The 24,898-nt window shown below is 42.3% G+C and overlaps 1 protein-coding gene across 12 annotated transcripts in view; it reads right to left on the reverse strand.

Moving 5' to 3' along the window:
• AUTS2 (activator of transcription and developmental regulator AUTS2) overlaps positions 1 to 24,898 on the reverse strand; it is a 626,497-nt gene that overhangs the window by 111,585 nt on the left and 490,014 nt on the right. The gene's annotated exons all lie outside the window — the stretch shown is intronic.

Consider the following 24,898-nt stretch of genomic DNA (forward strand, 5'->3'; position numbering starts at 1 on the left):
AGCTCTACCACAAAGAATCTTCCAAACATTTTAAAATTAGTTATCACACAAAGGGACTGAGTTGATTTTGGGGACAGAAAGGGTAATATTGCCACCCTATTAATCGCACTGTGGGACTCAATGAGAAGCATGAAAATGATGGTACGGTGTTCTGGAAACCAGACTGTTAGAGGAAAGGTTGAAAGACTTGATACCTTTAGCTTGGAGAGCAGATGTCACCCCAGCAGCAGCTGTTTTCAGTAATTAAGGACTTCCTCCCCAGACTGTGCTCCTCCCCAGGTTCCTGAAGAATGAAAGAAGCCTTGGGAGTCTTGGGATATTAAGGATGAAATTTTTATTTCTGAAAAAATGCTGTGTGACCCTTGGCATCAGGATTTCAGCCAATGTATCTAGTCTTGCTAGGGTAACATGAGTAACATATGCCTTTTTAAGCATTTTTGAATCAATAAGTGGATGGGAACATTTTTCATTCTGAACACTAACTGAGCCCAACATGGTCTTCTGCAAGTCTTCCCAATTGATGATGATGATGATCATCATCATCATCATCATCATCATCATTATCATCATCATCTTAGAACTGCAGAGCTGGAAGGGACCCTATGGCTCATTGAGTTCAGCCCCTGTCAAGGAGTTCCAGTGGGGAATCGAACTCCCAACCTGCAGCCAGATACCTAAACCACAGAGATATTCTGCAGTGATTTCCTCCTTTCCCTCAATTTCTTAAAGTCTTGTGGGACTCACGGTCGAGAAGTTATCACCATTAGAGCTTCGTTCCCTGTAACTCAAAAACTGTTCCTGCAAATTGAACCAGAGTGGCTCTCTCTGAGTGAAACCATCATGTTAAAGGGTGGCCATAAGAGAGATTAATCAGAAGCGATTTTTCAGCTGCAGAGGGATCAGCCCTTTTGTGATTGGCCCAGCGGGTTATTCCTTTCATTAATGGTTGTAGCCCAGCTGATAGACCATGTCTTATGCCTTGATGGTAAAAGAAACCTACTACTGCTATATATATTGCTGCTCTAGTCTAAAGCAGACCTTGACTGTCATAACAAATTGATTCCCCCCCTTCAACACCCCCGCATGGGGACTCCATGGCTAGGCATGGATGGATCTGTTTATTATACTTCATTTCCATTTCTCATTTTTTTCTAATCTACAGTTTGTCTCAGCTTGTTTCTGCATCAGTTTGTATTTTTTTTAAAAAAAGTCTGCAAAACAAACATGTTTGCCTGCATTTTTAAAAAAACTATATAGATTGTATATGTAATTTTGCCCGAAACGTATAGCTTGAAAACACTTTTGCCCATTAAAATGCCTTACAGCGTGTTATTTTCACCAAGGCACATACTATCATGCATATTCACTCTTAATATACTTATCTGGGAAGTATATTGCAACTGAGACATTAGACTGGTGAAGAATAACTGAATTTTGGTATAAGCACTGGTTTAGGAATTCCAACCATTATAGGTTCATATTAAAATGTAAATAGAAGGGGTTTTTATCATGTCCTGTAAATCACATCTGGAGGGCTGCAACTTTCTCCCCCATGATGTACAGACTAATTTTGCACAGTCCCTTTTAGGTAGTTGTAACATAGAGAAGCTACGCTGTAGAGACAGATATAGCATACCAACTTGTCACAAACTTTTTGAGACTTCAGATCAGTTTATTTCAGACCCACACGATTTCTGAATGCACTCAGGTCTCAATCCCCATAATCGGTATTTTTTTAAATATACATTTAATATACATATACATTCTTGTATGTGTACATTTCTGTATTTGTGAAAAAGGTCAATCTTGTCATTCTTCCCCTGGGGAGGAAAACTTTCGCAGATGTTAACAAACTCTCCAAAGTTTTAGCTATAGTGAAGCATATAGGATCCAACTGTATTGACCATCAGTTAAGGTCCAGGTCACAGGAATATAGTTTAAAAAGTATATGCATGTTTACGAATATAAAATATTTTTATTATAAATTAATATGCTGCAGTACATCCAACCAGAAATGAGCCACCACTAGACACGTGTCATATGCCACAAGGAGGTGTTATCTCTCATACGTCACCAGCACTTAGCTGGTGTTCAATTGCTTCCCAAACAAACCAACATTTTGCTAAAATGAGGAAAAATCTAGACAAGCATGGTAGTCGAGTTTCATTGGTTAACTTGCAGAGGACAATCTAACCCTTTATGCCAACTCAACTTTCACATAATTAACGGAAAATGTTGTGCTTTCCAGTAAATATTTATAAACTACGGTAGTTCAGTTTGCCTGAAGATGAAATTAATGCTTCCAACACAGCAGAGCTGACTGAAGCATTGAAGCCAAGGACCCACATATGGATGCAGAAATTGTAGATACTGCCATATCATGGCAGAAAGTAAATGATATGTAGATAATATTGGGAATAGAAAAAAATATTTGTTCCAGACATTTCAGCTCACATATAAATCCCACAACTGGCACACTTCTTGTACAGAACAAATTATTTCATAATTCTCAAGTTGGGATTACCCCAGACATCGGGTATTAATCTAGCACGACTATACGAAACAAATTAGAGTTGAGAAGAGATTATATGCCATCAGGCACCACTCCTTTACTTCTTGATGAGGGTAAGATTATCGAACCAAATGGAGCTGCGACATTGTTTGGAAATAACAGGTTGTTTATCTGTAACTGTGGTTCTTCAAGCAATCATCTGAGGACTCACAAAAAGAGGTTTTGTGCTTGCACAGAGGAACGATCAGAAAAGTTGAGCTGGAACTCCATACCTCCACCATGTATACTCAGACCACTCAGCTCCGTTTGTCACCAGGTAAGTAAAATGGGGCACCAAGATAGGAGAAGGATCAGGGATGTTGGGTCCAGAACTTGAGTCCAGGTTCTTGGTATCAAGTTCCAAGCCCAAGTCCTGATTTAAAACAAACTCCCCCCCCCCGAAAAATTGAGGGGTGGATGGGTTCCAAGCCACAAATTGAGTCTGAGTCATTGGGGAAGGGGGAGGAACTTGAGTTGGGTCCGTTGAGTCATTGGTGCAACCTAAGTCCAACTTGACAGCGAATCCTGCAACTCAAGTCCCCATCCTTGAGAAGGGTTTGTTGCATAAACTCACAGAAGACGACTTGAAGAACCATAGTAATAGATAAACAACTGTCCTTATTCTTCATGGTGTCTGTGATTCACAAAAATTGGAGCCTACCAAGCTACTTCCCTGGTAGTGGACAGCATCAAGCAAATATATCAAACAAGATTGCTCCGCTGAAAGAAACATAAATACCTTCACATCCAGACAGTAGTAGTGGGAGAAGGTGAGTGGCTGGGAATATACAGGAATCTTGCAAAGCCCTGGTGGCACTTTGAAGATCTGCAGCTAATGTTGAGCCAGAGCAGCCTCTCAAATAGTGCACAAGGGTAAGCAAGTTATCTTGTACGTCAAGACAATGTCGTCAATCACTCATTGGGAAGACACCGGGGAGAATCTTGGCACCATCCAGCGCAGCAGAGATGGATGCACAGAGAATGGCGGAAGGAAGCTGTCCCACAGAGGCAGAAAACCAACATCCTACAGACATCCAGACTGCATAGGGAATGTTCCAGCAGGGAGGAGCAGAGAAAATGTTTAACTTGCCAGTATCCTGAAGTGGCTCTGTTCTTAAGCCACTTCAGGATATGGCAAATTGACAGTGCTGGACCAAATCAGGTGGCTTGAGGCCCACAATACCATTTAGATGCTAGGATTGCACCAAGTGACATACTGGATCTCCACCCGAGCCCGTAACCCTGTTTAGCCTGCTACAAATGAGCCCAAGTGGATGAGCTGTCAGAAGCTCAAGCTGACACACAATGAAGCACGTGCAGTAACGGTATAGGACAGGCTCCCGCTAAAACTATTCAGCTCTGTAAGACTCTGAGCAGGTCTTTGAACTGGACACATTTGCGTAAGTCAAAGAGACCACTGAAAGTAATGTAAATACTCAGCATTTCTTGTCTGGTCTGAGGATTGCACAACTTTTGTGAACTGCCAACGTCTATTTTACCCAAGCCAACTCAAAGCAATTTTAAAAAAATAAAGATCAGCTTTTCTTAATGCAAGTACCTATCCCATGGTTTTAACCTTTCCTTCATTTGCTCTTCCCTCTCTTTTCTTTTCTTTATCACAGTGTACTTATAATGCTAAAAATCTAATTTTAAAAACACGGAAGGGGAAAAAACACTTGAGAGATTGTCAGAATATTCTAAGAAACAACAACAATTAGCCGCCTAGAGTGGTCGAAATGACTAGATAGGCGGGGTATAAATAAATAAATAAATAAATAAATAAATAAATAAATAAATAAATAAATAAATAACAAACAAACAAACAAACAAACAAACAAACAAACAATAATACTCCACATCTAATGTTGTTCTGAGAGATACTCAGTATGGTGTAGTGGTCAGTGTGACAGGTTAGGACTCAGGAGGCCTGAGTTCAAATCCCTGCTCAGCCACAGAAGCTCACTGGGGGCGTGGAACTGGTAAAGGTAAAGGTAAAGGTTCCCCTTGACATTTTCAGTCCAGTCATGTCCGACTTTAGGGGGCGGTGCTCATCCCATTTTCAAGCCATAGAGCCAGTGCTTGTCCAAAGACTGTTTCCGTCGCCATGTGGCCAGCGTGACTAGGAAACGCCGTTTTACCTTCCCACTGAGATGGTACCTATTTATCTACTTGCATTTGCATGCTTTCGAACTGCTAGGTTGGCAAGGAGCTGGGACAAAGTGACGGGAGCTCACTCCATCGGGTGGATTCGATCTTACGACTGCTGGTCTTCTGACCCTGCAGCACAGGCTTCTGCGGTTTAGCCCACAGTGCCACCACGTCCCTCTAAACTGGTAAAACCACTCCTTAAATATTTCACTTACCTTTCACTTATCAGGGTCACTACAATTTTGTTCCAATAATGGGCATCATGGGCAAAAATTAGAACCTTCAACAAAAGAGGTAAGAAATAACTGGATGGAAATTCTGCCAATCAGCCTTCCTTTTCCAGGTCACTAAGAAGAGAACAGTTGATTTTATTATTTTGAGAAATTTTGGATCACCTCTAACTTAAGGAACGAATCAATTGGCAGTTCAGGCAAGCCTGCTCCTGCATCTTAATGCATGCTTTGCGATTCTCAACAAAACATGGGACAAGCTCGTGTAACCATTCTAGCAAAACATTCTCTTGAATTGGGGATAGTCCTGTTGGTAACTAGAAAGAGTAAGGCTACTTGGTTAAGGCTGTGTTTATAATTGAGGGGCTGGAGAGATTACGGTTACAAATCAAACAGAAAAGTACTTGCAGATGACATAACAGCTTTCTAAACATACGAACTGTTTTCAATTGTAGCACAACAAACCTTCTGTTATACTTAAACTTTAAAATGTGTAGAAGAGGGGATGAAAAGTGGATGAAAAGTCTAGACAAGCATTTTCTGAGACTCACAAGGGAACCATTTTAAAATAACTTAGCAAGGAAATCATTTACGCTGTACACACAATGCCCTCTTTAAGTAACATGCACTAACATATCAAGCTATCTCTAAAGGTCAAAATGTCATCTGATTCAGAAGAATGGATCTCTGTTTAGGTCAGGAAAGAACCTTGTCAGACTAATTCATAAACAGTTAAAAGTTAATAATGGTAGTGAAGGATACATACTATTGAAATCAGGCCCAAGTCCCCCACAAACCCAACATTTTCTGGCTCACAAACCTCTCTCTCTATTCCCCACACCCACGCCACCACAGCCGCATACCATTGCCCATACATACACCCTCATAAACACAGCAATGTGTCTCACGCTGGATAAAATGGGGAGGGATAAAGGTTCATTTCTTGAACCACTGATTCTCTCGGAGCAAAATCTGGATCGTGGCAGATTTCAGAGAGGTCACTTTAAAGAATATCAATTCATTTCACAGTTCAGGATGAAGTTTGAGTACCAAAAGAGGGGAGGACGCTCCTTTAGACATGAACAAAGCACATTCGTTGGTGAGTGCAATGTTTTTTGAACCCGGTGGTTCTTCCCCTCTCTGTCTTGCCTTTCTCCAAAAAGCTGGCTCACAGTAACAGCACGTAAAATAAAAATATCAGTAAAGCCCAAAACAAGGTCAGTTGTTTAAACAGAATTAAATACTCTGATTTAAAGCACCACCCACGACGGCAAATCACACATCCAGAAGAAAAGGACAACACCTCTCCATTTTTTGACTGCCCGAGTGGGAATTGCGCAGCCCTAAAGCCATTTCTGTGGTCTGTTCAGAGGCAAAGTTTTTAGCAGCAAATCTCTTCCAGCAAACAACTTGTCAGCAGATCCCCCATGGCCCTTGAAAGCAAATCAATGCCTGCTTTTATTTATTTATTTTAAATATTTTTTTCCACTGCCTTTCTCCTTAAGAAGGACCCAAGGTGGCTTACATAATTAAAAGATAACATTTAAAGCTAAAAACAGTAAGTAAGTATGTAGACACTAAAAAGGATCAAATACCCTACTAAAAGTCATTTAAAAAAAAAAAGTAACAGCAAAAAAGCATTTGAAGCAGTAAGGAACAACCACCTATTTAAAAGCCCCACCTACACAACCAGCCATTGAGGGAAAGCTTGACTGAAGACAAAGGTTTTGTGGAAGGACAGGAAAGATGGGAGGCCAGCCTGGCTTCCAGTGGGAGGGAGTTCCAGAGTCTGGGAGCAGCCACCGAGAAGTCTCTCTCCTGTGTCCCCATGAGATGTGAAGGTGATGGGACTGATAGAATGGCCTTCCGATGGTCTTAACACCGGGGCAGGATCATAAAGGAAGATGTGAGCCTTGAGATAGCTTGGACCCAAACTCTTTATGAGTTAGAATCAGCACTTTGAGTTGTGCCCAGAAAGAGATCGGCAGCCAGCGGAGATGCTGGAACAGGGGATTATGTGATCCTGGTGGCCAGTTCCTGTTAGCAATCTGACACCCACATTTTGGACCTGCTGATGTTTCCAAACACTTTCCAGAGGCAGGCCCACATATAGTGTGTTACGGAAATACAGCTGGGATGTAACCATGGCCGGATCAGATCTCTCCAGGAACGGGTGCAGCTGGTGCACTAGTTTTAATTGTGCAAAAGCATTCCTGGCCACTGTTGAAACCTGGGCCTCCAGGCTCAGAGACGGATCCAGAGATGTGTTTCGAGAGGGAGTGTAACCCCATCTTTAGATTAGGGATGTGCTCGAAATGGCAGCAGTACAATGCCATTAAAGTAAGCGCAATGCTTGCTTAGACTGGAGAGGGCACCGATTCTTTTTCAAGAGGCGTCCAGCCCATTGTGAGAACAGGAGGGGCAAAATTGTCCACCAGGCCTTCTGAAATCGCCTGTCCCTGAGACTGATTTAGTACATAAAATGCCAGAGGGAGGTGGTGGTGGGGGAACACAGGGATCATATGTACGAAGACAAGTTTTTTAAAAATCGGTCTTTATCTCTTTGCAGCATCAATCCATCGGCTGATATTTGTCCATCTTCCTTGTTTGCTTTGCTTTAGATCATTAATTTATTACTGTATTATTGATGTACATGTACACTTTTGTCTGTTTCCATTTTTTGTTCTTGATTTTCTCTCTCTTTTTTTAAATAACCTCAGAGCTAATATAATATTAATATACTGCTGGATGAAGGAAGCAGCATTACTGAAAGATAATATATTTTTTTTTCCTTGTGGTTTTACACGTTTTATAATTGATGGGTACTTGAACATACAATCTATGTCCTGTTCTAGTCTTCTTTTGAATAAATTTCACCACTTTGCTGCTGCAAGTACCAAAACCAACATATTTAACTGACCGTTTCATTTAATTTATAAAGACAGGCCTTTCTCTTTGTAGCTGATCAACAGTGGAACCCCCTTCCAAGTAAAGTGAGGTCTATCTCAATCCTTCCGCCAGCTGGCCAACCCTGTACTATCCTGATGGTCTTTGTTTCTTCTAATTTATAAGCAGATTTTATAATTTCAGTATCTATTTCTTTGGAAGCTTTGGGAGCTTTTAGAAAGAAAGAAAGGAAAAAAGAAAGCTCCCCCTTTCCCACAGCTTTCAAATTGAGCTTTAATTTTAGCAAATGTGGATTGCCAGGTACATGCCGCGGCTGGGACTGATATGATGTTCCCTTTATGACTCTGTGCATGAAGGCATGACCATGCTCCAAACTAAGCTCAGTCATGTGGGTGACTATGCTTAAGTAAAGGATTCTGGTAAGCAACATCTGAGCATACCTCAAGCTAATGGGTTGCACCTTTGTTGTTGTTGTTGTTTAGTCATTAAGTCATGTCCAACTCTTCGTGACCCCATGGACCAGAGCACGCCAGGCCCTCCTGTCTTCCACTGCCTCCCGGAGTTGGGTTAAATTCATGTTGGTAGCTTCGACGACTGTCCAACCATCTTGTCCTCTGTCGTCCCCTTCTCCTCTTGCCTTCACCCTTTCCCAACATCAGGGTCTTTTCCAGGGAGTCTCCTTTTCTCATGAGATGGACAAAGTATTGGAGCCTCAGCTTCAGGATCTATCCTTCCAATGAGCACTGAGAGTTCATTTCCTTCAGAATGGCTAGGTTTGTTCTCCTTGCAGTCCAGGGGACTCTCAAGAGTCTCCTCCAGCACCACAATCCAAAAGCATAAATTCTTCGGCGGTTCTTTATGGTTCAGCTCTCATTTCCATACATCACTACTGGAAAAACCACAACTTTGACTATGCAGACTTTTGTCGGCAAGGTGATGTCTCTGCTTTTTAAGATACTGTCAAGGTTTGTCATCGCTTTCCTCCCAAGAAGCATATGTCTTTTAATTTTGAGGCTGCTGTCACCATCTGCAGTGATCATGGAGCCCAGAAAAGTAAAATCTGTCACTGCCTCCATATCTTTCCCTTCTATTTGCCAGGAGGTGATGGGACCAGTGGCCATGATCTTCGTGTTTTTTTATGTTGATTCAGACCATTTTTTGTGCTCTCCTCTTTCACCCTCATTAAGAGGTTCTTTAATTCCTCCTCACTTTCTGCCATCAGAGTGGTATCATCTGCATATCACAGGTTGCTGATATTTCTTCTGGTAATCTTAATTGCGGTTTGGGATTCATCCAGTCCTGCCTTTCGCATCATGTATTCTGCATATAAATTTAATGAGCAGGGAGACAATATACAGCCTTGTTGCACTCCTTTCCCAATTTTGAACCAATCAGTTGTTCCATATCCAGTTCTAACTGTTGCTTCCTGTCACACATATAGATTTCTCAGGAGATAGATAAGATGGTAAGGTACTCCCATTTCTTTAAGGACTTGCCATAGTTTGCTGTGGTCCACACAGTCAAAGGCTTTTCCATAGTCAATAAAGCAGAAGTAGATGTTTTTCTGGAACTCTCTGGCTTTCTCCATAATCCAGTGCATGTTAGCAATTTGGTCTCTAGTTTCTCTGCCCCTTCAAAATCCATCTTGCACCTAACCTTGGTCAACTTAGTTAATGCCCATCTCACATACTGCCTAGGCAGAAAGAAGCTAAATTAATTTGCTTTCTTAAATCCAAATGCCTTATAATTTGGAATCATTTATTTATGTATTATCCTCAACTCCCTGCAACAAAGTATCATTCCTTGTGCTTTTGCACAATTTATGCCATATGTGTGAAAATGTTTATTATGCAGTTTGGATAGATTTGTGGAAAACCTCCTTCTCGTTCTCTTCGTTTTTCTTGTGGGCACCACAAAATACTGTCCCCTCTCATGTGAAGAGAAATGAGCCTTCAGTCAAATTACTGGGGGTCCCGCTTGGCTCTTGGACTCCCACCCACAGGAGGCCTTCTAGGACTGCAAGAGTAGAGAGGTCATGTCCAGGAAGAGATTGTGGCTTACTTGCCAAGGCACTTGTGGTATACTCACGAGGAGGAATAAGACACATGTAAACATCCCGCCCGTGCCAAGCTGTGGCTGAAAACAAGGAACAAGGAAGGGGTGCAAACTCCGGTTCGCACGTAAGTCTTCACAAATTCGATCAGCAAAGTTATATCAGCTTCTATGATGAGGATATGGTAAGAAAGTGATCTGCCACAGCACGGCCTCGGCTTTGTGTACTTCTCTACATTAAAATTCTACAGGCCCTTTCAAATATTTTTGGCCTTGGTTGATTTGCATAGTATAGGGTCAGAGAAGCACCCTGATTCCACCACCGCACTCCCGTTCCAACAGGGTCACAGCAGTGACATATGAAAATAACCCAACTTTAATTGATACCCAAGCTGCCAAGCGGCTGAATTTAAATCTCCCTTCAGCTCCCTGCCTTGTACATCTAATGTTAATGCACTTCCCCATTTACTGAAAGGTGCCAGAGACCATAACATTCTTTTTGCAGTGGTAGCAACTGAGGCTTTGAAAAATTCATGCGATGCTCTCCGAGCTTGACACTTTCCCTGACACTGGGGCTAAATTTCTGAAATGAGAGAGGCAATAAGCCACACACACTCTGACCTGGATCCTGCTTTCGAATCCCTTCCAATACTAGCTGCCAGGGAATGTGAGCAAGGGGTAAGGACGCCTGCTGTGGAGACACAACACTCTCCTAAACTGTAGGGCAGGGCATGGGTCCCTGATTGTGGAGGCCAATTCAAAACACTACAACGGATCCTGATTTGGGCCCGAGCAATCTGATGGTGCCCTAGATCCACATCGATTTGTAAATATTGCCAGTTTCCCATTTATTTGCAATGGAAACCCCAAACAGCTGTGACTTCTTTGTTTTCTGACCAATACTTATGACAATTGGAGATGATATTCCTCATAGGAAGAGAAAATCTGCTATATCCCAAGTTTCATAAAGATAACTTTGCAAACTTGGCGCTTTTTGCTTTGTTCATGAAACAAAACTGCTCTCAAAAGCATGTACATGGAGCTGCTTACTTAGCTTGCCCATCTGTGTTGCTGTCAGTCTCTCGCTGTCCTCTTAGGACTGGCAGACCCTTCCCAGGGACCTTGGAAAATCCCCACATTTATAGCGGAAGAACTGTACCAAACAGGAGTCAGTTGCAAAGCAAAGCAAGGCAAGGCAAGGCAAAGGAAAGCAAGGCAAAGCAAAGCAAAGAAAAGCAAGGCAAAGCAAAGCAAGGCAAGGCAAAGGAAAGGAAAGGAAAGCAAGGCAAAGCAAAGCAAAGAAAAGCAAGGCAAAGCAAAGCAAAGCAAAGCAAGGCAAAGCAAAGAAGAAAAGAAAAGCAAGGCAAGGCAAGGCAAAGCAAAGAAAGCAAAGCAAGGCAAGGCAAAGAAAAGAAAGGCAAAGCAAGGCAAAGCAAAGCAAGAGTTGGGAGAGTAGGTTAAAGTACTGCCCTGAAAGACACCACTGTGGGCATGCAGAGAAAGGCAGCAGATATTCTCATCACACATGGCTTACTGGGGCTGGCAATGAGCCAAACGAGCACTCTTCCTGGTCCTTTCACTTCCCATCATCTACTGACATGCTTTCCTTGCTCATTTTAGATGCCTGAATCTCCAGCCTGGTCTGAGGCACTCTGGCTCCTTTTTCCTTCAGCCTGGAGCCAAATCCCACTTTGGTCCCTCTCCTTCATTCCAGAATTCACACAACTCGGCCCAAATCTAGTTAATAATTTGGGGTTCCAGACTCTGTGCAAGGGCCCTAGCGAACAACCTAGAGAGGCTCAGTCCAGCAGGTCTCTCCTTACGTGATCTTCCGCATCAGAAAGTTGCTCGGTGATAAAGAACAAGCACTTTTCATCAAAGCAGGAACCACTACTGAATGGTAAAGTCAGAGCCCGTAAAGTTACTTTTAAACATATTTGGTCTGCATTAGACATTATACTGTGTTTCCAACTACAGTATGTAGGCTGGTGAAAAGGAGGGAATATGATAGGAGTATATATATCCAGCTGTGCAACAGTGTGAAAGAGGTGAATAGATGCATAGTTTTCCCTGCCTGTCATAATAATTAGAGTCTAGGGTCATCTGGAGAAGTTGGACATTGTGAGATTCAGAAGAGAGAGAAAAATAAATATTTCTGTCCACAGCATATAGTTAAGCCATGGAAATCACTGGCAGAAGATGTGGTGAACAGACATTTTCTTAAAGGACTTTAACAGAGATTACCGCTTTTGCATTCCTAAAACAGCAAAAATTTCCCCCATGTGGGTTAATTGGAGCAGTTGTAAACAAACCTCATGTTCAAAAGCTCTCTTGATATCTGTACAAGTCTTAACACAGAAGCTTTTGTAAGACTTTTAGATGCAACCTTGTAAACTTACTGAAAAGTAAGTTGCACAGGACTCAAGGTACTAGACTATACCTCTTCTGATTAGGCATGTACAGTAGGGCCCCCATATCCAGTGGGGATTGGTTCAAAGCCCCCCCTGTGGATACCGGAAACCGCTTATAATAGTGAATGCTATGGTAAAAGGGAAAAAAGCAGAAAAATATTTTCATATACACTACCAGAATTGGCCACTAGATGGTGCAAAGACCATGCTATGTATTCTTCACTAACAACTACTCATACCACAGTCTCTGGCTCCCTCCAGTGACCAGTTTTTGTAATATACAGCATGTGAAAATAGTTTTTCTAGATTTTTTTCTTTTAATATTTTTTTTTAAATATTTTCAGACCGTAGATAAGTGAAACTGTGAATACTGATTCCATGGATACAGGGGTCCTATTGTATAGGATCACTCTATTATGTTTTCTTGTATGGTTCTTCTGTACGGTCAGATTTCTCCACTTCGTTCCAGGATACGGCCCTCCAGTAGTTGGACTACTGCTCTCAGCATTTCTCACTATTGGATCTCCTGGCTAAAGCTACTAGAATTGGCAACTCATAAACAACTGGAGGGCCTTATTTTACCTAGTGCTACTTTATTTGATTTTTTTTTTTGTCTTGATCAAACATTGAGGAGAAACAGCTACAGTACCATCTAAATAAAATCTTTTAGATATTTGTAATTTGAAATTGTGGAGTTTTAAAAATTTTTTACATGTTGTGACTTGTGACTTTAACTCTTTTGCTTCTGTGTGTACTGCTAGCGATATTTAGCTCTCTTGAAGAAGCATGAGATAGGAATCAAATTATCACAATCATCATTAGCACCATCATCAGCATTAGTAATATGGAGCACAATGATTTGAATACTGAATCCCTGTTGAAAAGGCTCTGGATAGGACAGCTGGAACATGTTCTGGCTGAAGTTCTCAAAGTGCTACTAGTTTCCAGCTGGAGCAGAAAACAGTAGACTATACATATTCTAGATCAGGGTCTCCAAACCTTTCAGTATGAGGGCCACAAGACAGAAGCTTGGGGAAGGGTGGGAGTTTTGTTGTTTCCCCACAGTGGATAGGCTGAGAGAGAGAGAGAGAGAGAGAGAGAGAGAGAGAGAGAGAGAAAGCAGACACATTAGGGCAGGGGATGAATGGGAGACCAATCCGGTTGCCAGGCTCTGTTAGGAGAGGCAGGGTTGAAAGTTCCTAGAGTCAGATAAAAAAGGCAAGGTGGGCTGGATGTGGCCCTCAGGCCGTAGTTTGGAGACCCTTGTTCTAGATCTGTGTCAACAGATGGCAGCTGTACACCTTTCCATTGATATAAATACAGTATAGCAATGCTGACCTAAGACATTGTGCTGCCTGAAGTAAAGAACAAGATGGTGCCCCTTCCTATGTGCCAAAGCCAACTGGATGGCAGTCCATCAGCACTGGCATTGGGGAGAGCATCTTCCACCTGGAGCTGAAGACAACAGATTAGCACAGATGCAGGGCAACTTCATGGATCAAATCTTTCTTCTCCAACCCCCTGCTGCCATCTGCCAGTCTTCGTTGCCAGAGGTAACTGCCTCAATTCTGCCTACTGCAAAGGCCAACCCTATTTATGAGAGTTTTTTTTAAAAAGCTATATTTATCTGAGAGATTCTTCTTATCTTCCTATTCCCCCGAACTGAAAATAAACGCAGACCAGGCAGTATGAAGGAACACCCTTTAAGATTCCATCTCCGGATCTGAACGCTGACCCTGGAACAGTTCATTACAGATGGTTATTTGCGAGGTTTTAATAAGCCCCTCCTAAAGGATATAAGGATGTGTTGACATCTGAGGGAAGACGGGCAAGCCCAGAGTGAACTGTCAGACCCTTCCCAGATTTAACAACATCTCCAGAAAGCCTCCAGGAAGAGAAGACCTTGTCATGTGACAACAGCCAAAAAGAACGCTTGCAAATGCCACTCCTGTATTGGAAATGTCAGGAGCCAGCGAGAGAGCCCTGATCAGACAGACAAGCATCATGCCACCTGCTTTAAGGTTATTGAAACCTGCCATTTCTATTAACAAGCAAACCACGGGCGGGATCAGTTATTTGTTTGGTTTTTGCATACTACTGGTGCCTGTTTTTGGAGGGAAAGAGAAACAGAGACCTGGTTTCATGCCTATTATTCGCTGGTCCTGGCTGCTGGCTGGAGGTGGAGAGCGGGCATTGATTTTCCTTTGGGCTTCCTCATTAGTGGCTGGTGGTACGGAGTTCATATAAATGGACCAGCCCTGGCACAGACCCGTTGCCTTGCCCACTTCTTGGAGCAGGTCAAAAAAAGAGAAGAAAACCAATGTGGTGTGTGTATATTTTTTTCCCTCTGTAGATTTAATTAAAATCAGAGTGAGCAGATGGGCGAGGCAGAAAGCAAATGCAACCAGAGACCACTCATGTGTCTGGATTGTACCACTTTTTAATGAGGCTGGTGCAGCTTGAACTGCTCCTCTTGGGCTCACCTTCCCCACACCCCGATCCCATGTGTGAAAGCTGAGCTTGTAACATAGCAAAGCAATACAGCTTGTAATACAGCTGGCATCCTTGAGGAAATAGAGGAAAACAGAGATCTGAAATTGCAAAAGTCGACCACTTATTTACTGCTCTGGTTTGAGGTGGGTGGGTGTCCTACTTTTTCTAAAGTCTTTTCTTAACTGGGAGCATTTTTCTAAAATGAACCCGAAAGCTGGAACGGGCAAAGATGGTTGAACACATTCAGTGCTCCCTCATTTTGCATGTTGTAAACTGGCTTGCTGTTTTGATGCTGGTCGAGGAGTAGTCAACACAGGCCTCGCCTGCAAATCTAATGGCTTTGGCACAGACTTTGGAAGAACTGGAGGAAAAAACACTATAAACAAAGAGAAATGTGAATTCTAAATAATGTGTAACTTGACTTTTTGTTTCTGACATCTACCATTCCATATTTCCTTAGTCACCAACCAACCAACCGACCTATTTTTCTACATCTCCCTTTTAATAACTTACATCTTACTCCAATTCCATGAAGAATTCAAGCTGGTAAACAGCTAAAATGAAAACGCATACAATATGGAAAAACATATGTATATAGTAGTATTTTCCCCTAATACGAACAAACTGTGCTTAGTCAACTAGAAGGTACTGCAATAAGCCAAGTTCAATAATCCTACTGGTGATTTTACTCATGTGTAAGTGAAACTGCATAAGCAGCAAATTGGTGCAGATTAATGAAATGTTGGTGATGCCCCTGGGCACAAACAGGAATGTAACCAGCCCCTTCTTAATTACCAACTATTTGTCACTGTAGCTTATGCACGATCAAATCACCAACAGGACTCTGGCCACAGCATTTAATCCAGCCGTGGGCAGCTGTGGTTGGGGGGCAATTGAGTTCCCCCTGGGGGGGAACTCTCCCCGATTTAAAGCAAGCATTTAGCTTCCTTTATCTGTATTGTAGTTGAAACCCTTTAGAGTAAGCATTTAGATATTTTCAATGGGGTTTCCCAACAGGCTGCTGAGCTTTGAGAGCAACCCACTTTGATGTGTTTATGGCAAGCAGAATGAGCTGTGTGTTCCTGATGGCCTCTGAGATCCAATGGCATGATTCAGGGCACTATCAAGCCACGACACATGGGGCTGCATATATATCTTTCAGGCTGCATGATTCCCACACATGGTTTTAACTATGGTTAAGGAGATGATCAAGCTTGTATTTCGGCTAGATTTGCAATCTCTGGTCAAACCAGAGATGTACAATCTGTGGTCTCTAACTGATGGGAATTGTAGTTCAGTTATATTTGCAAGGCCACAAACACACACCCCTAAAAAACCCCAAATGTCCTATCACCAGAATCTTTGGTCTGAGCTGTTCTGGCATACAAATGGAGAGGAAATGCAAGATAGTGTGAGTCTAGTTGCATCTCAGTTTGTGCATGTAGTAGGAAATCATGGCCGAATCAAATTGCTAGATCCACTGAATTTAAGTGTTGACTCACCATTCAGCAACTGATTGAACTGGTCTGCTTCAGCTGAGACTAGCAATTGGTTTTAAGCCTATTATTTCATGTTGGCCAAAACCCTACTGTGAAATACTGCATGGCTAAAATACATTGTACAAGTTGCTTTGCAATGTCCTGACCATCTGTTGCACATCCAGTGCATGCTCAAGGTATCGCCAAACACACAATAGACAGCTGGAATGAATGTGTGTACCAGGTATTCAATTTTAGGTGCACGCTGAGCAATCTCAAAAGGATTCTGACTGTTATGCTGCAATGTTGTGTTACTTAACAGCATATGCATTAAACAGTTTTCAAATGAATGAATGAATGAATGAATGAATGAATGAATGAATGAATGAATGAATGAATGAATGAATGAAAGTGCAATCCTGTACGTGTCTAATTACAAATTGTTCCCATTGACCTCAGTGTGTCTTACTCCCAGGCAAGTGAGCATAAGGGTTGCAGACTGAGTTTTGACACTTTAAACATACATTATATTTTCATCTTTTTATTTCTAAAACACCTATTTGCATTTCTCCCCACATAGTAGCCAAGCTTAAAGTTGCCTGAAATATATAGTCTCTCTCTTTCATTGTAAGAGTAAATTAGAAGGATAGAACCACAGCAAAGGCAGGTGGAAGGAGGAACGAAGGAGCTATGCAACTAGAAGAATGAATTGTCTTCCCATTTCAGCAGTATTATCTCCAACATCTAAAAAGCCTTGGACTGAGACTTTGTAATCGACTTGTTTAAAAAGGAAATTGTATCATGGGGTTTGCAAGCCACAAGATACCATCATGAGTGTCGTCTATGAGAAGATATACAATACACAAATGTACACAAACACACACACACAAATACACACCTCTACCCACTGAAAGCCTTTCTCTCTTCCAAAGTATTCCCAGTGAAACTAGTTATGCCTTGATGTTGGGGGGGGGGGGAGCAAGAAATGGAGTGAGAAAGCACACTTTGCTTAGCTAAGTCCCCTACTCTATTAATCGCATTATTCTTTGAACCAGTTAACTGGCAATGCCAAATGCAATTTGTATTCTGCGCGATAGCAAATGCGCCGAACCGATTATCCCAATATGAACCATGGCAATCCCTGATATTGTCAAGCTTGAAAGGCAGTCTTTCTCCTGAATGGGGTTCCCATATGCCTTTCGGAGTTTCCTGCCACAATGTTGCATCTCCTTTGCAAAGGGATAAATTAAGCGTGTGAAAGTCTTAGCAAAGCCCTCATTTTCCAGTTAATCAAATCTCCCCCTAATCAAATTAGCACACATAATTCCTCTGGATGCATGGTGCAAGGGGAAAGGGGGTGTGTGGAAATACATTATCCCTGTCCTTTGGAGTTGAAAGAGAGGAAGCAGTGGGGTGCTTTTCTCCTCTGCTTGAGTGGGCCTAAATAGGGGAGTTGTCCAGAAAGATGGGCCAGAGGTAAACTTTGGCAGCATTTGTGATTCCCAGCTCATTAAATCGTCTGCCTCTAAGGCCACCTCCAGGGACCACTGAGGCGTTTAGTAATGAGATACTTGTTTAATTATCTTTCAAAGTCCGGACATCTGTGACAAACCTCCCTGTTTCCAACCCCACACAGACAACCCATCAATAGACTTTAGGCCCCTCTCTGGTTTGATGGAGTGTTTTCCATTGAATAAACCAGATAATAAATTTTGAAGAGAAGGGAACAATTGCCATTAACTCGGGCGCTCTCTGAAGAGTCGAAGTCCATCATGAAAATTCAATAGCAGCTGAGCTAAATGGATAAATGTTCGCAGTCAACCTTTTTAATTGATTTCCCTTCATGAAATGATCTAGTCTCTCTGAAGCTGGCCATTCCTCGAAGCCTCTCTTTTAACCTCTCCTTTTCATTCTTTAAGGCGTTTGGAAGCACAGGAACAAAATGGATTAACTGAAATATTAATCGCCCTCCAGAGAAAAGGCCCCACAGATGTGCAAGGCCCAAGAACAATTCTTCCACAAATGCTATTCATTTAAGCAGAGGGAGGGGCAGCACTCGTGTGTGTGAGAGAAAAAGAGGAGCGCTCACACACACACACACACACACACACACACACACACACACACACACACACACACACACACACACACACACACACACACACACACACACACACACACACACACACACACACACACGGTTCTCAGATCAATTCTCAAGAGTGTTGCCAGGTCATAAAAGAATGAATCACCGTTCTCACTTTCTCCAGCATAGTAATGGAAGTAACCTCCTTTGAAATCCAGTCACTGTATCCTGACACCATCACTCGAGCGCTGTAGCCTTTCCCGGCATAATAGAAATTCAATGCCGATATTGTTATGTCCCTTTTGCTCAGTCACTTTTACTCAAGTTGTAATGAGCCCTGACACAAGCATAATGAAAGCTGTCTCAACAATATTTTCAGTTTAATGCTTTATTATGTCTTTGAATATATTTTAGGAAAGAATATTTCAACCCACATGCTTTTTCTCTTTCACCTTCTCCTTTGATATCTTGGAGTGGTATATGTGTGTGTGCGTGTGCGCACCCATTTTTGCATGTGTGTGTATATGCCTTCCATATTTCCTGTTCACATTTGTGGTCAGTATCTGTGATTCTGGTAGGCAGCTAGCCACTTTTTCTTTAGGTGCACACATGTTGTAATAGAGATGGTTTGTATGGATGGGCTTTGTTGATTTCTTGGACTACATATTTCATAATTTTAATGAAACACACAACAACAACAAAAAGTCCCCTTTGCACTGTGGTTCATCAATGTGAACATGTATGCATGGGAAATTTTAAAAGATACAAAGGAATAACAAAGGTAAAGATTCCCCTTGACATTTAGTCCAGTCATGTCCGACTCTAGGGCGTGATGCTCATCCCCATTTCCAAGCCGTAGATCCAGTGTTTGTCCGTAGACTGTTTCCGTGGTCACATGGCCAGCGCGACTAGACATGGAACACCGTTACCTTCCCACCGAGGTGGTACCTATTTATCTACTCGCATTTACATGCTTTTGAACTGCTAGGTTGGCAGGAGCTGGGACAAGCGACGGAGCGCACTCCATCACATGGATTCGATCTTACAGATGGCTGGTCTTCTGACCTTGCAGCACAGAGGCTTCTGCAGTTTAACCCGCAGTGCCACGATGTCCCACAAAGGAATAGACAAGAGCAAAAATGGTGGAAATTGACATATGCAAAGCTATTTGTACAAACGGGATGTGTTGTTATTTGAAATGGGAGGCGAGGTCCCCAGCTTTTCAATGCTACCCCACCAAAAGAAACAGCCAATCTGGATCCCTCAAATCCAAAGGTAAATTCAGATAAGGGAGAAATCTATAATCTACCAAAGTGTGCATCTAATGCTGGTGTCTCTGCCAGATGAGCCAACGATGCATTTCAATTGTGCAGAGAAACTTTAACATCAATTTGGATTTAAGTCCCATGAAATGGGACGTTGGTTCTCCAACACCAACATAACATCCAGCAGTTGCCAACGTACACCCCACTCCATCACTTTCCTTTACACTTATCCAAAATCCCAATGAACAGCAGGATGCCGTCCACTGAATGAAGAACTCATTTTACTCCTTCCAACCATGCACAAAAAACGCTACAATCACAAAACAATGGAGTTGGAAGGGGCCTAGAAGGCCATCAAGTCCACCCCCCTGCTCAAGGCAGGAATCCAAATCAAAGCAGATCTGACAAGAGGGTTGTCCAATTTTCTCTTGAATGCCTCCGGTGTTGGAGCGCTCGTCACCTCCCAAGGTCATTGGTTCCGTTGTTGTACTGCTCTAACAGGAAGTTTACCCTCATATTCAATCTAAATCTGCAATGTTTCCTAGGTTTGGGAGGAGGCCAAAAATGGGCAAAAGTAATATTCTAATAACCAGCTATTGAGCAAGGCTGTCTTTTTCTCTTTTTTAAAAGAATCAGATGGGCCAAGGTTGCAGCCTGTATCTCAGCAGCTGACCTTGCTAATACAGTATGTAGATCCTTTGCCAGCTAATTGGCAGATTGCAAAGCAAGGCCTCCAGCTGTGGGCAATGATATGTGGCAGGAATGAAAGAGTGGGTTTTAGCAGCCTGGATCTGTTGCTGACAGCTGTCACTCTCTCCACTGAGGCCAAAACCAAGACCCCCAATTTAGGTCAATATCACAGTGATCACAGCACCACAACATACTGTTAGGATTTATTGCACAGAATTAGGGAGGTAAAACATACTCAGGTTCATCCTTACATTATATAAACATAATGTGAAAATTTTTCTCTTTGCTGTAAGACAGCAACGTTCTATTTGTTGGTGACTTTGTACATTTCCAAGATTTCATACAATCTGCGCAGAAGACTGATTGCATTCCTGTGAATGTGCCAGGTTTAAGACTGTGGTACCCGTTGTCTTATTGCTCGAGCTATAAAAAAGCAGTAGCATTTGATGGAATGTTTGCGTCTTTTTGATCCATCATCTGTTTCTTTCCCACTCGCTGGGAAAGCGAGTTTGGCTTAGCTACCCGAAGGAAAAAGAAATTAGTTATTTGCAGGAGGAATCATCACTACCATGTGAAACTGAAATGAACAAAGTGCTCGGAATCTCCATCTCATGATGGAGTGAAGAATCTCATGCTTCTTCAGGAGAATGTCCTGCTATGTTAAGATAGCCTGTCTCAACCAACATCTTGACTAGCTGTGAGATGTTTTCACATCACTACATAAAGCCAGTATACACATATTAGAGAAGGAAAGATCGTGGGTGGGTTGCAAATCTACAAATTCCATTTAAATTTTGGAAGCCACTGAAAGTATAACCAATGCTCTCAATAGAGTTTTAAACTGTTAATGTTTTGGGACTATAACTTCCAAAATCCACGGGTCGGCATGTCTGATGACTCAGAATCAAAGATGACTTAGTTCAACACCACCTTCAGAGGAGCATCTGACTGGGACACTGGAGAGGGTCTTCTCGGTGGCTGCTCCCAGACTCTGGAATGCCCTCCCACTAGAAACCAGCCAGGCCCCATCTTTGCTGTCCTTCTGCAAGCAGGCAAAGACCTTTCTCTTCAGGCAAGCTTTCCCTTAATAACTAGCTCCCTGTGATTTTTAGAGAGACTGTTACTGTGTTTTCCATTTTTGCATTTTTCATTTCTCAGAGTGATTTATATATTGTTCCTAGCTTTAATATTGCATTTTAATGATGTAAGATGACCCTTTTAGTCACTGTTCTTAGCTTAAAATGTTGTCTTTTAAAGATGTTAACCATCATTGTCTACTCGTTGTTTTACACTTTAAATATTCTCTTCCAATGTTGTAAGTTGCCTTGGGTGCTTTTCTGGGAAAAAGGTGCGGTAAAGCAAGTTCTGAGGAAGGCAACAGAGATGATTAGGGGACTGAAAGCCGAGCCCTATGGAAGAAGTAGGTATGCTTAGCCTTGAAAAAAGAAGATTCAAGCTGCAGGAAGCTAGAATTTGGATGAATATCAGGGGAAAAAAATTCTAATTGTTAGAGCAGTATGACAATGGAACCAATTACATGCAACAGTAATGCCAGTCATGCATGGGGAAAGGTTAGTTTTCTGGGGAGGACTAATAGCAATAGACTGGCGATCCAGATTGCTTTTAGCAAGCCAAGGGTTATGTTTATTTTCCATTTACAAATAGTTTTATATGAGTGAGAATTAAGAGAGAGAGAGAGAAGAAAGGATGACTTATTTAATGCATTTAAAGGAGAAACATGTAGTTCAAGAAATTGAAGAACATTAAATGTTTACAAAGTGTGCCAGAGAGTTATCATCTGGGTCTTCACAAAAGCAAAGCTATTCTGAATAAAACATCTCATCAGCTAGTGGGTACAACTTTGAAACCTGCCAATATTTTGCTTCCAGCAACAACTTAGCACATACTCTACAGATATGCACACATCTCTTCCCCCCCCCCCATTCTTGTTAGGCAGGTGCTGAACCGGACAGGCCTTGGGGGGGGGGGAGCCGTGACGGTTTTCACGTAATCGACAGGCCCTCCTGCGAGAATTTGAGAAAGCCTACGAGGAGCTGAGAGCTTTCTCCACCTATTGACATTTACAAAGCACGTTAAATCATGCATGAGGAGCCTCGGGCACATGTAATTCACAAAACATAGCACTGAGTTCCCAGGGATTTTGAGCTGACCAACACGTTTTATTAGAACCGACAGTGAAAGACAGGAGCTGCTACATCAGGAGAAAGTTGCAACCCAGAGATGACAGCCATGCATCAGTGAGATTTTAGGCAGATCATCCCAACTGAGGCATGCTTACTAAAAAATAATAATAATTTAAAAAATCCCCCCACTTCTTCCCCTCTCTTCTTTCAGAAGGAATGCTTTCTGGTTTGGTTGAGGAAGTTGTTCCCCCATATTCTTTGGTAGGCATCTGCAGCCCAGCGCTCCGCTCTCGGAGGCTAAAAAAGAAGCACGCCAGTTACATTCCATTTGCTGCATGTTTATGAGATAGATGTGCTTTGCATTGTTTCTCCAGGTTATTTTCCTGATGGTAGCACAAAGTGGTGGGGTTTCTTTTGTTTTGATTTCTAGAGACTGTTATCTGCTGGAAAGCCAGCCAGCCTGCAGCTGTGAGATTCAACATATTTAAAATAAGCCTGGTTTGACTGCCCTATTCACCTTTTCAAACACACCTGAAATAGGGATGAATGGATAGGGCTTGAAAAATTTTAGAATGTCTCACCAGACAGTCAAAAATTTCACCAGTCAGCCTGACCGGACTATAGCCTTGCAATTTATTGGGATTGGGAATCACTGGTTTACTACATGCATGCCTGTGGGGTCAATGAAGCTTGTATTTTGAATGCCTTTCTTTTGAATGTCTCCAGCAAAATAATTGGACTAGGAGTCAGGAGGCCTGGGTCCAGATCTTTGCTCAGCTATGGGAACCCATTGGGGGAGTGGAATGGATAAAGCCCCTCCTTATAAACCTCACGTACCTTGAAAGCCCTACGAGGGTCAATATGTTGGTTCCAACTTGACAGCACATAACAACACCATGAAAGATACACATCTCAAAAGCATAAATGTGTTTTCCGTCCCCAGCAAATAATTGCAACACGTTCATAAAACAAAAACGCGGACCGCTGCTCTTTTTAAGACAAAAATACACACTTCTAGTGTGTTTGGTTTCCACTTCCAATCCAACTCTCTTCTAGCCCTTGGCAAGATTCTGTGTTGCATTTTCTCAGTATTACGCAGCCATTGTTTCTTCTTCTTGTTCTCTTTGGCTGTTATGTCTGGCCAAAAATAAAAAATAAAAAAAATCCTAACCCTTCCCCCCATGGTGATTGCTACTGTCAACATCAGATTTGACTATTCCCGACAATTCCTGTGATACAGCAACCTCAGGGACGGTAGGCCACATCTGTGAGTAGATGTAGTAGCAGCCATCTGCATGAACTGCATTATTTAATGGTGTTGGCACAGATTAACATTTGCTGTAACCTATGGTAATGGGCTCTAGGGGCCTTCCAGATCTGCTGCGCCGTGGCAGCTGATGTCTCCTGTTCTGTCCTCAAAACAGGATGCTTTAATTTTTAATGGAGCACATGTTCAATTGGCTGTACAAACAGGCTAATCTGCAAAGCATGTGCTCGGTAACAAGCCAAACTATGCATCCAGAATAACAAGCCTGCTGCTTTACAGTGGAAAGAAGGCAAGAGAGTTGGTGGGCTTCTGGCCCACGATGCTGTAAGCTGAGATGAACCAGTTGCTTTGATCTCTTGTCAGCCGTTGTCCCAACAGTTAGGGACCCCCCACTCTTCATTGTGATACGCACGGAGGGGCGGAAGGGCATAGCCGACAGGCTTCAGTGCCTCCTGCAGTCACAGCTGTATGGAAAGCTGGTACTTAAAATACGGTGCAACAGGAAAATGTGAAGACTCAGCCTCTCTCTCTCTCTCTCTCACACACACACACACACACACAACTACGGAAACCTGGAAAGAGAACAAGGCAGCCCAGCTGGTACTTCCTCCAACCAAAAGTGGAAAAGATCAGTGAAGGAGAAGACTCGCATTTTGCTTTACACAATGAAAGATACGAGCTACGGCCAGATTAGAGAATTTGGCAAGGCAAAGTGAAGCACAGTGCATTAAAAGAAACAGATAGATCAAATACAAGGATAGTACAGCTTGGAATGGTCCACCACGGATGACTTGAGAGGTGGGTTCATGTTCTCCAATATTAGTAGATCCAGTATGGCATAGTAATGTCTAGTATCCTGACCTGTACAGACTTTCCAGATAGGTCTCAGAACTATAACTGATCTTCCGTCCCATACGTCTGGAATGTGGTTAGCTCAAACTAAACAATGATGGTGTACTAGGTTAAAATTTAATAGAATAAATGAGGGCCCAGAGAACAGAGACGTGCATGGTCTCTGCATTTAAGCAGGCTTATTGAAACTAAGCTGAATTTGACAAGATAATTCAGCTAGGGTCAAATTCACTTCTTTTTGTGGATCTGACAATCATAGCCACAGAACTCACTGCATTCTCCAGGTGGCTTTACATAATCTTTTCCTAATCTTTTGTGATCATT

The sequence above is a fragment of the Pogona vitticeps genome, chromosome 7 (genome assembly GCF_051106095.1).
Source record: "Pogona vitticeps strain Pit_001003342236 chromosome 7, PviZW2.1, whole genome shotgun sequence".
Taxonomy (NCBI): Eukaryota; Metazoa; Chordata; class Lepidosauria; order Squamata; family Agamidae; genus Pogona; species Pogona vitticeps.